We start from the raw sequence: 12,497 nt of genomic DNA, 5'->3' as shown, positions 1-12,497 counted from the left end.
GCTTGTGTCTGGATGAGACTTATAGGTGATCTCAAACTAAGTGCATTGCTGGTATGCTCTTGGAATCTACATCTGATCCCTATTTGTTCCCAGTTCCCCTATGTCTTACTTTTTCTTGAGTGCTATAATTGTAATTCTAGAACTTTTTACTATCCCATTTTCTTCCTTTTTACTGGCGCTGATATAACCTAAATGTGTTGCAAGCGCCGTAAAACCCTTAAAAACAAAACAAACAACTTAGTTCTCCTCAGCAAATATTTAGGCAAATTTTGGGATTTATTTTGGCAAATGTTAGGTCCCAATTTGGCAAAAAATGCAGATGACAGAAAATTGTACCATTCCCCTTTGTCGTACCTTTTCTTGGTGCTTTAATTGTAATTCTAGAACTTTTTACTATCCCATATTCTCCCTTTTTACTGGCGCTGATATGTCCTAAATATGTTACAAGTGCCGTAAAACCCTTAAAAACAAACAAAACAAGTCCCCTTACAGTTACAGATACAAAAATGTGTGAGCGACAATTATATTTGACTGTTGTTGGTGGATGTAGATTTGCTGTCTGTCTTTTACTTTTAGTCCTTCCAGGTCACTTTTTGTCCTTATCTTTCATGGGATGATGTGGGTTAGCCCAATTTTGGCGGAATCTTATGTCAAAAAAGGAGTTATTATTTTTTAGGATGCATATTTGGGTGCATTTTTTCAGTAATACTGAGTCCGGCTTATCTCAATCATAAGACAAGGTCTTGTTCTTTACTTCTCAGGCGCTTGTGATCCAAGAGAGTCATGGGTGCTGATATCTTATTCTTTTCAATGTTCTTCCTTATTTAAAAAAAGCGCTGTGATCCTAAAAAGTTATTGTTGTTCATCTATGTTGAGTGGAGTTATTATTATTGTCAGCTGTGTACTGGGCGCTTATTTCCCCTTTTTTAAATCCATGCCCTAATAGTCTTCAACAGTCGTACTGTCACTTCCTTCCTAATGACGTATGGTAACTTAGTAACACTGGCTCTAAACTATCGGAACAATGGCTGACGCCGTATGAAATATTTCCCCGGCGAGCTTAAACGCGTATCCAGAGGTAAAAAACCCCATCAATTTGATCATGTATTGACTTTTACACATTCTGATCACAGGCATATGAAAAGGGAATGAAAAGTTCTAGCCAGCATGAAGAATAAAAAGTAATGATTTTCTTTGTTTAGAACCAAGATGGCCGCCGTTGCCGGGCGCGTGACATCAGACTATTGAATCCAATTGTGTGTTTAAGGCATTGCACAGTGATATGGAAGGTCCTTAGTTCGAGTCCTGTTTAAGGCACTCCCCTTTTTCTTTTCTTTTTTTTTTTTCTCGGGCAAGATTATTATCTACCCCCAATTTGCTCGCTTTGTTCAACACGGGTAGATTCTAAAGATGATACGGAGAAGCCTTTTTGTTTGTTTTAAATTATAGAAATAATGATTTTAGTCATGGCCATGGGAGGAAAATGTTTAGCTATAAAAAAAAATGCGTTTTCCAAAATCGCTTCTGTACTTTACACATTGCACAAAAAATTGAATACTTAAAAGTGTTTTCTACTGTACTGTAAGCTATGAAATGCCTCAAGGGTAAACTTTGCCCCTCTGAATTTGAAGGAAATAATTGCCACAGAATGTGTATCCTCTAATTGGTCCAAAGTTAACTCAGTTGACGGAATGCAGAAGACTCCATGTTTATTTACACACTATTGGTCAAATTATTACATCTGCATTGAACAAAGAAAAAGATCCGTGCATACAGTTTTGTAGCGTCATATCATGGGGAAACCCGGTCGACTGATTCAAACCTTTCTAGTTAGTGCGTTACTACATAATTTAATCAGAAACCCAGTTAAATTTTCCCTCTGGTACTGGTAGTACACACATTCATGCACACAAACTCAGACTGTCGTGTCACTGGCTTGAGATACAGTTAAATAAAGATACTGGGTGGGGATCCTGGCCTCCCATAGTGGGCAGGGTGTACATACTGTGTCTTCTATCCCCTTATTATATCTTTTGTTTGTTTGTTGCTTTAGGTCTCTTCCAACACAATTGAGGTTATATGAGAGACCGCTGAAACAAAAAAAAAAAACAAGCAATCTAACAAAAATAGTACAAATGTAAATCTAAATCATAACCTAAAGATATCATAAGCTAAATTATAAATAACCAAGAACAAACAGGCAGAAGATTTATAGAAGAAAAAAAAATCCCCTGTCAAAAATACAATCACAAACCAAAGAAGCAGGATAGGCTAGTAAAGAGAAGAAGAAACGACATCACTATCCCATGTGAACATCATAGTCATAGGTATATGATTCAAGGGTGATGCTCCCATCCAACCACCCGCCCTTATTATATCTATTTTCCAACATGCTTTCTGTCTTTGTCTTGGAATGAGATTACTTGTCACTGTTGGGAGGGAAACAGTCGAATGCATAGTTATTGTTTTGGGAGATATTTTTTTTCCCCTGTAAATCATCTCTCTGTTATGCTGTCCCCGCGGAAAATTGCAAATGAAAACCAAAAAAATTGCACCCAAAATTCCAAAAATTGCAAATTTAAGACATTGTTTTCAATAAACCTGTCATCTGCATTTTTTGCCAAATTGGGACCTAAAAATTTTAGGTTTTTTTAAATTTTTTTTTTTTTTCTTTTGGCAAATTTTAGTAAAATTTGCCAAAAGAAACCCCAAAATTTTCCAAGAAATTTGCCAAAAAGACCAAAATTTGCCAAAAAAATTTGCCGAGGAGAACTAAGCGTTTCAGTAAAAATTAACACGCGATACAGAAAAAAATATATATAAAAGACAATTTATTACATTTAAGGAGGCTACATTTATTACAAAGTTGTTACAAAGACAGAGACGCCAACTTTAAATTCGGCTCATAGGAGTTTCAGACACCACACGTAGGAATTTCAATGCCGAAAGAGGAATTTCCGCACACAAGAAAAAGGAATTGGAATGGTATTTGATATTGTGTTTACATATTGTATAGTTCTTAATAGATTAGAATTATATTATAATACATATACACATTGCCAAATACGATCCCAAAGTTTCCTTATTTTAAATGAAGTAAAGCGCCAAAACCTAATGGTAGAGATTGTAGTACTGGTGGTAGTGAGGATGATGTGGTGTTAGTGGTTGTAGTAATAGTGGTAGTGATGATGAAGATGTGATAGTGGTGGTGGTTGTAGTAGTAGTGGTAGTGATGATGTGGTGGCTGTAGTAGTTGTGGTAGTGATGATGATGTGGTAGTGGTGGTTGTAGTAGTGGTAGTTGCAGTGATGATGTTGTGGTAGTGGTGGTTGCAGTAGTAGTAGTGATGATGTGGTGGTGGTGGTGATTGTAGTAGTAGTGGTAATGATGTGGTGGTGGTGGTTGTAGTAGTAGAGGTAATGATGATGTGGTGGTGGTGGTTGTAGTAGTAGTGGTAATGACGATGAAGTGGTGGTGGTGATGGTTGTAGTGGTGAAGATGTGATGCTGGTGGTTGTAGTGGTAGTGATGATGATGTGGTAGTGGTAGTTGCAGTGATGATGATGTGGTGGTGGTGGTGGTTGCAGTAATAGTGGTAGTGATGATGTGGTGGTGGTGGTGGTTGTAGTAGTAGTGGTAATGATGATGTGGTGGTGGTGGTTGTGGTAGTGATGTGGTGGTGGTGGTTGTAGTAGTTGTGGTAATGATGATGTGGTGGAGGTGGTTGTAGTAGTAGTGGTAGTGAGATGTGGTGGTGGTGGTTGTAGTAGTAGTGGTAATGATGATGTGGTGGTGGTAGTGGTAGTTGCAGTGATGATGTGGTGGTGGTGGTTGCAGTAGTAGTAGTAGTGATGATGTGGTTGTGGTGGTTGTAGTAATAGTGGTAGTGATGATGATGTGGCGGTGGTGGTGTAGTAGTAGTGGTAGTGATAATGTGGTGCCGTGAGTGTAGTAGTAGTGGTAATGATGATGATGTGGTGGTGGTGGTGGTTGTAATGGTGATGGTAGTTGTGGTAGTGGTAGTAATGATGATGTGGTGGTGGTAGTGGTTACAGTAGTGGTAGTAATGATGATGTGGTGGTGGTGGTTGTGGTAGTGATGTGGTGGTGGTGGTTGTAGTAGTTGTGGTAATGATGATGTGGTGGAGGTGGTTGTAGTAGTAGTGGTAGTGAGATGTAGTGGTGGTGGTTGTAGTAGTAGTGGTAGTGATAATGATGTGGTGGTGGTTGCAGTAGTAGTGGTAGTGATGATGGTTGTAATACTAGTGGCAATGATGATGATGTGGTGGTTGGAGGGGGGGGGGGGGGGGGTATCCTTGGAACAAATTGACCTCACCGGAATTTGACGGAAGTTGCCCGGAGACCGGAATTTTTTGCTCCAGACCGGAGTTTTGGCATCACTGCAAAGATATCAAAGGATCATTATCCGTAGAGAGTAGCTTCCCTTGGTTTGGGCCCAGGCAAAGCTGCAACATTTCTCAAGTATCGCCCTTTTTTTTCTTTCGTTATTTTGTTTTCGCTTCTTTTTTTCCCCCAAAATTTGCCACGCGATTTGCCAATTTTCCCAAAATTTGCCACGATTTGCCAATTTTGGGAAATTTGCCAAAATTTGCGGATCGCCCTGATATTTGCGGCCGCAAAAAATGCAGATGACAGAATAAACAGCGCACAATAATTTATTCTTGCTTTAGTTCTATGACAAGTACAGTCCACCAATTTTAGTTGGTATGTATTATTGATAAAATAATAATTGAGCTTTATATAGCGCAATATCCACTAAATGTGCTCAAAGCGCTTTACAAGGGGTCCCTGGTCAACAGTGTTAAGAATCGGTTGTTATTTGGGTGGCTGGAGGATATTAATTTTGATGAATGACGATATATATAGGAGCACAATAAAAATGAAGTCTGTGTTTTAGTTTTCCTGCAAGGGTTGAGACAGGATAGAGTTAAGTCCCTTGTTTTATTGATGGAACCAAAACATTCGTGACAAATCAAATTCGCATGATTAATAACAAGGAACATATTATAATAATATATAAAGGAGCAAGTAATACAAAGTTGAGGTTATAACATTGTATAATATTAATAATACATATATATATTTTAATAACATACTTTTAACACTCCCCCTTAAACTCAGCTTTGTAGTTTAAAGAAAATATATTTAAAAAAAAAAGTTTCTGTTATAGTTATAGTACTAAAATAAAATTAGGTAAGGAAATATTGATACATTATAATTATTATCTTATCTATCCCATAGCAAGGGATTTAAAACGCTCAATCTTGACTCTAGTCATAGGCTTTGTTAATGCATCAGCAATGTTATGCTCTGATGGAACATAACAAACTTCCATGAAACCATCATTGATTACATCTCTTACATAATGATATCTTATGTCAATATGTTTGCTTCTCTGGTTTTGCACAGGATTTTTGGCTAAAGATATAGCAGATTGATTATCAGAATTCATAAGAAATGAAGGGAATGAATTAGGGGACATGTCATTGAGAAGTGATAACAGAAATACACCCTCTTGTGCAGCTGTGGACATAGAAATATATTCAGCTTCACATGTAGATAATGCAACACTATTTTGCTTCTTCGATTTCCAAGCAATCAGAGGTCCCTCAATTGATAACTGATAAGTAAAACCAGTGACACTTTTTCTGTCAAATGAATTGGCCCAATCTGCATCGCAAAAGCCAAGTAATTTTAGAGGGTTTTCGGATCGCTTGAAAATCAATGGCCTTTCAAGTGTTGCCTTTACATACCTTAAGGCATGTTTTGCCATTACCATATGGTTCGAATTTGGTCTGGACATATGCTGGGAAAGTTTGGTTACAATAAAACTCAAATCAGGTCTTGTGCATGTCATGGCGTAGATTAGTCCGCCGACTATTTCCCTGTATCTAGTAGCATCAGCTTCATCAACTTCTTCTTCACTTTCAAATTTATTAACATTTAATTCACTGGGGGTGAATTTGCGTTTGCAATTATGCATGTCAAATTTTACAAGTAATTTCTTCAGGTAGTTTGCCTGGCTCATTATTATCATATCATCTCTATGAATGAAATCGATTCCTAGGAAGTTTGATACTCTTCCAAGGTCTTTCATGTTAAATCTTTCTTTAAGTTTATCTTTAATGAAAGTAATCATTGTGTTTGATTTTGACATTAGCAATAAATCATCTACATAGCATAAGATGATAGTGAATTCATTATTTGAAAGTTTAGTGTAAACACATGGGTCTGCTTGAGATTGCTGAAATCCTAAGTCGGATAGAAATGAATGGAGCAAATTGTTCCAATTTCGGCCACTTTGTTTAAGACCATACAGTGACTTATTCAATTTACATACTAGTTTCTTACCAGACTTACTTTTCATTTCGTAACCTTTCGGTTGTTCGACATACAGCTCACAATCTATTGGAGCGTTGAGATAAGCCGATTTTACATCCAGCTGGTGGATTACCATTTTCTTTTGAGCAGCAATTTGAGCCATTGTTCGGACAGATGTTATGCGTGCTGTGGGGGAGAAGGTTTCTTGGTAGTCAATACCATGATTTTGTGAGTATCCTTTCGCTACGTATCTAGCTTTATATTGGACTTCATCATTGGGTCCATTTTTAGTTGTAAACACCCAACGTCCACCAATTGGTGTTCTGTTTTCAGGGAGGTGAGTTAATTCAAAGGTATTGTTCTCTCCCAAAGCATGCATTTCATCGTCCATTGCCTTTTTCCATTTATGTGCATCATTGCATGTAATAGCATCATCATAAGACATTGGCAAAGGAATAACATTTGAAACATTATAGCAAAAATGAACATAATTCAACGAGTCATTGTCATTATACATGTAATAATCATTGAAACGTTTAGGTTTGTTTCTTGTTCTTTTGTTAGAAATATTTTGTGATTCTGTTTCAAGGTTTAATTCTTCATCATTAGAGTTTGTCTCATCATCATTTGTATTTATCTCATTATCTCTATTTTCATCTGAATGAGCTTGAGGAAGATAAATAATGTCCTCATGTGAATTATCATCATATGGAGGTGTTAATAATGGATATTGTTCTTGATCAGGTTTATTTTGTTTATCATCAACATATATGAAATCATTTGAATTTGAATTAGTATTTGGATTCTGATCAGTGGTTTGGAATTTAACATTTCTTACTTTCTTTATGATATCAGTTTCAGGAAAGTAGATCATATAAGCTGGACTATCTCTATCATATCCGACAAAAATTCCCTTTTCAGCTCTTGCATCTAATTTTCTTGGGTTTTGTACATAGGCAAAACATGTTTGGCCAAATTCTTTTAAATTTTCAAAATCAGGTTTCTTGCCTGTAAGAGCTTCGAGGGGAGTCCTTGCCAATCTTCTGTTATAGCATCTATTGCGAATATACACAGACATAAACAAAGCATAGCACCATAATGATTTAGGTAGTTTTGAATTGATTAGGAGGCATCTGGCCATCTCAAATAATGTTCTCCATGCTCTCTCAGCTGTTCCGTTTTGGTGCGGGCTGTACGGCGCTGATTTTTCGTGTTTGATTTTATTTGACAGCAGAATATCTTGAAACTCTCCTGAAATAAATTCTCCACCACCATCCGTACGAACACATTTTACAACACCAAGGGTGGAAATGTCAGCGAGATATTTTCTAAATGCTTTCGGTGTATCGCTTTTATTCCTTAGAAGATACACGCAAGAGGCTCCAGAGAAATCATCATTGCAGATGAGCACATATCGAAATCCGTCTTTGGTAGCTGGTTCTATGGGTCCAGCTAAGTCCAAATGAACTTTGCTAAGTCGCGAGGGTGCCCTTTCATCAGGCTGTCGGTTCCTTTCATTACACATCTTTCCAAGAAGGCATACTTCGCATTGTAGTGTTGAATTACTATCTGAAATGGTAATGTCGCCGTTTTCTGCGAGTTTCTTGATGTCGTTGATATTGCAGTGACCTAAGATGTTGTGCCACTTTTCAAGAGTTTTAGATGGAGCAGAAGTTTTCTTTATGGTGTTTATGTAGTACAAGTTTTTTGATTTCTGTATGTCAAACGTGTGACCATTAATTTGAAGTGTTCCAGATTCTTTAGTGAAGTTTACTGTAGCACCGCTTAATGTAGCAGCAGATACTGAGAATATGTTCTGTCGGAATGTTGGTACCAGGAGTGCATTTTTGAGGAGTACCGGTCTGGAATTTCCATTTGTGTCGGTCAATTCGACGATTGCGTCACCATGTCCTTCAACAACACCCTGAGTCCTGCCACCGTCAGCTAATTCGATTGAATGGTTTTGTGTGGAGGCGCTATTTAGATTAGTGAATAAGTGACGTTGGGTGATGATATGTATAGAAGCACCACTGTCGATTAGAAGACTTCCTGAATGTTTTGTTTTTAGTTCTAGTGAATTGATAGCACTGTTATCACTGTTGAATGTGTGTTTTAACGAAAATGCGAAGCCGCTGTGTGTGGAGTCATTTAGATTTGCCTGTTTGGCATGATGATGAGTTGGTTGGTTTCTGCTTCGACATTGACTTGTCCAATGTGTATCCGTTTTATGGATGTCACAATAGCGCTTGCATGAAGATGTGGTGTGTGAGCGTGTTTTGCATTTTGAACAAAACATTTCATTTGCTTTTGGATTTTTACCTGAACCGGGGTTGGTGTTGCTTGCAGATTGCCTTTTAAAGCATTTATCCGTTGTGTGTGTTGTGCTCTTGCAGTGCGAGCACCATTTGTGGTTGTTTTGGTAAAACGACATTACAGTTGATGAGTTGTCTTTATTAACAGACTCTTCTTGATTTCTCAAGCTTTCTTTAAACTCAAGAAATGTTTGTGGAGATTCTCTTTGTGTGGTAACAGTAACAAAGGATTGATAGGTGTTTGGTAGACCTTTTAATATCATTGATATCAAAAGCGAGTCAGAGATGGTCTCTCTCCTGTCTTAGGGCGGTGGTTGCTGTCTCTGCCCTGATGATGAAGTCGGTAACGGTTTCATTATGGGCCAATGTGAGCGAGGTCAATTGTTGATAAAGCGAGATAATGGTTGATTTTCCCTTAGGCTGGTAATGATTTCTTAGTATTGTAAGTGCTTCTTTCCCTTTATCTTTTGCCTCTCGGATAATGAGTGATAGGGATCTGTCGTCCAAGCACTGTACCAGTTCAGCAAAGGCCTCGGCGTTTTCTTCCGTTGTTGGACCAGAATCATTTTCAAATATTGTGTGGAGTTTCTTGATCCTCATCATACCCAGAAATTTAATCTCCCATAACTCATATTGACGTCCGTCGCCCGAAAATATTGGTATTCTGAGAGCCATTGTTATGGTTGTCGTTGATAGGTTTGTTTGTCTTTAATTGATTTGTATTTATTTTGATAGGTTACCTGCCATTCTATTGTTGAAAATATAACTTCTCCAAGGTTTCTGGGCCCATAACCTGTTAAGAATCGGTTCTTATTTGGGTGGCTGGAGGATATTAATTTTGATGAATGACGATATATATAGGAGCACAATAAAAATGAAGTCTGTGTTTTAGTTTTCCTGCAAGGGTTGAGACAGGATAGAGTTAAGTCCCTTGTTTTATTGATGGAACCAAAACATTCGTGACAAATCAAATTCGCATGATTAATAACAAGGAACATATTATAATAATATATAAAGGAGCAAGTAATACAAAGTTGAGGTTATAACATTGTATAATATTAATAATACATATATATATTTTAATAACATACTTTTAACAAACAGCAACATTTAACATGTAGGACGGGACATGACGGCTGTTAGGCGATATTACAATTTTTCGGACAAAGACAACGCTGTTAACGGCCAGGTACTCATTTTACACCTGAGTACAGTGAGAGAATGTGAGTAAAGAGCCTTTTCCAAGGACTCAACTATGCGCCGAGCGCGAGGCTTGAACCCAGGACCTTTGGATCCGAAAGCGAGTGTCATACCACCAGACCACATAGCCGCACGTATACAGTATTGTGTACATTAAATTACATTGATATTGACATTGCATACCCAGAAAAGAAATATGCCAGGTATATACAGTAGGGGATGGGATGCCACCAGGAGATTTTGAAAAAACCCCAAAAAACAACACTTTTATACAAATGCATGGATTCCTAACATTTATGTGGTAGAAAAGCTCATAAATTTTTTTAAATATTATTATTATCATTATATTATTATTATTATTATTATTATTATTATTATTATTATTATTATTATTATTATTATTATTATTATTATTATTATTATATCATTAAAATTATTATTATTATTATTATTATTATTATTATTATTATTATTATTATTATTATTATTATTATTATTATTATTATTATTATTATTATTATTATTATTATTATTATTATTATTATTATTATATTTCCAAGTACATCTATACATCATAATAATACAGTGTAACTCGGGAATAACGAGGTCTGTTTCCGAGTTACATGAATCTATATAATTAAAAAAAAAAATTAAAAAAAAAAAAAAAAAAAAAAAAATATATATATATATATATATATATATATATATATATATATATATATATATATATATATATATATATATATATATATATATATATATATATATATATATATATATATATATATATATATATATATATAATACCTATATAATAGATGTCATGCTTTGAACGTTTAATGTTTTTTTTTCTTTTCTTTCTGTTGTTATTTGATTTTTTAAATTGAATAATTTGAAAATACAAATCAGCATTGTATTGTCCTTATTGATTTTACCTTTGATCAAAAGGCAAAAGTCGAATTTTGTTACTTCATTTATTTTAAAACAGTTGAGCACACAGATTACCAGCTGATATGTCTAAAAATAAATACGATTGTTCTGATCGTAATAGTTACATTTTGCTCGTTGAGCTGATGGTTCCTATGGTATTTTGTTAACCAATTAACTTTCTACCTCTAGTAAAACATGCTTTTAAAAATTTGGCCAGAAAACTCTTCCTTCACATATTCATCGATTTAAAGGACCCATGTGAGGTCCCAGGTTTGAGAGTTTTTGCCAAAAGAATTCATTTAAATCGATCGATATTTGAAGGACCAGTTTTCTGGCCAACTTTTTGAATTCATGGTTTTTTCAGAGTTTTAATGGTTAACACAATGATTATTAAAGGAAAAAAAGATGTCTTATGCAAATTATCAGTAGATGTATACACCATAATATCGTGTCCCTATCATAGCATGTTAATATACACATAATGCTACTCATGGCATGGAACGAAATCCACCAAGACATTCCTGGGGTCGACAAAATAAAATTACTTCTGACCACACTATATTATTATACTATAACAGCGCAGTATCCATTAAGCACGCTCTAAGGGCTTTATAATGGGTCCCTTGCCAACAGCAACAAGTAGGACGATATATAACGCCGGTTAGGCATTAATACAATTATTTAGGACAGAAACAACGTTGTTAAGAGCCATGTACTCATTGTACACCTGAGTACGGTGAGAGAATGTGAGTAGAGAGCTCTTCTAAGGATTCAACTATACGCCGCTCACAGTAGGAATCGAGCCCTGTGCCTTCCAATCTGAAGACCACCTAGCCAACCATCCAAAACTAATGATAGGACCACACAACAATAACAGTTAGATGATTAACAATGGAATAAAATATCTCTTTAAAAGGGTACTATACATTTGACAGTCTCCCTCCCAGCTAAAGATTTCGGACATAACCAGGGAAAAAAACACCAAGCAATCTCAATCCAGAAAAAAGGTTTCATGGCGCTTGCAAAACATTTAGGTTATATCAGCGCCAGTAATAAAAAAAAAAAGGAAAGAAATGGGATAGTGAAAAAATTAAAGTATCCAAGAAATTCCAAAAGCATACCATCAATGTACCTAAAAGTCTCATTCAAATGTGTAAAAGATATTTTCAACAAAAAAATGTAACGATCAGTACATAGAAGAGAGAGGATTTACAATGAAAATCCTTGCATACTTTTGACTATTTCCCTCTCAGCCAAGGATTCCGGAGAGGATCAGGACAGAACCAAGTGAACCCATTCCAAGACAAAGGCAAGGACAGAAAGCAACTCATAAAAACTATATGTATAGGGGATAGAAGACACAGCAAGTGACCTGTTCACCATGAGAGAGCAACATGGAAAGGGAAAGAGATAAGAGATAAAAGACACAGTGAGTGACCTCTCTTTCCACCATGGGAGGTCAGAAGACCCCATCCGGGAAAAATAAAGAAATAGGAAAGATGAGAACGGACGTGGAACACAACAGTCAGCTGGAGAAGCACAATTCTCCTTCCCCCCCCCCCCCCCCCACCCTCCAAGAATCAAGAATAAAAATTGAACACGAACTTATTCAATCTAAACAATGTTATCCAATTTAAACGTCAGATATTGTAAATAATAGTATTGAAAAAATGCAAAATAAACAAGGCAATTAAAAAGTTGATACGACTTTTAAA

This window comes from Berghia stephanieae, chromosome 4, assembly GCF_034508935.2.
Source record: "Berghia stephanieae isolate SIO BIC M18660-M18661 chromosome 4, UCSD_Bste_1.3, whole genome shotgun sequence".
In the NCBI taxonomy this organism is placed as follows: Eukaryota; Metazoa; Mollusca; class Gastropoda; order Nudibranchia; family Aeolidiidae; genus Berghia; species Berghia stephanieae.
This window is presented reverse-complemented; position numbering follows the sequence as displayed.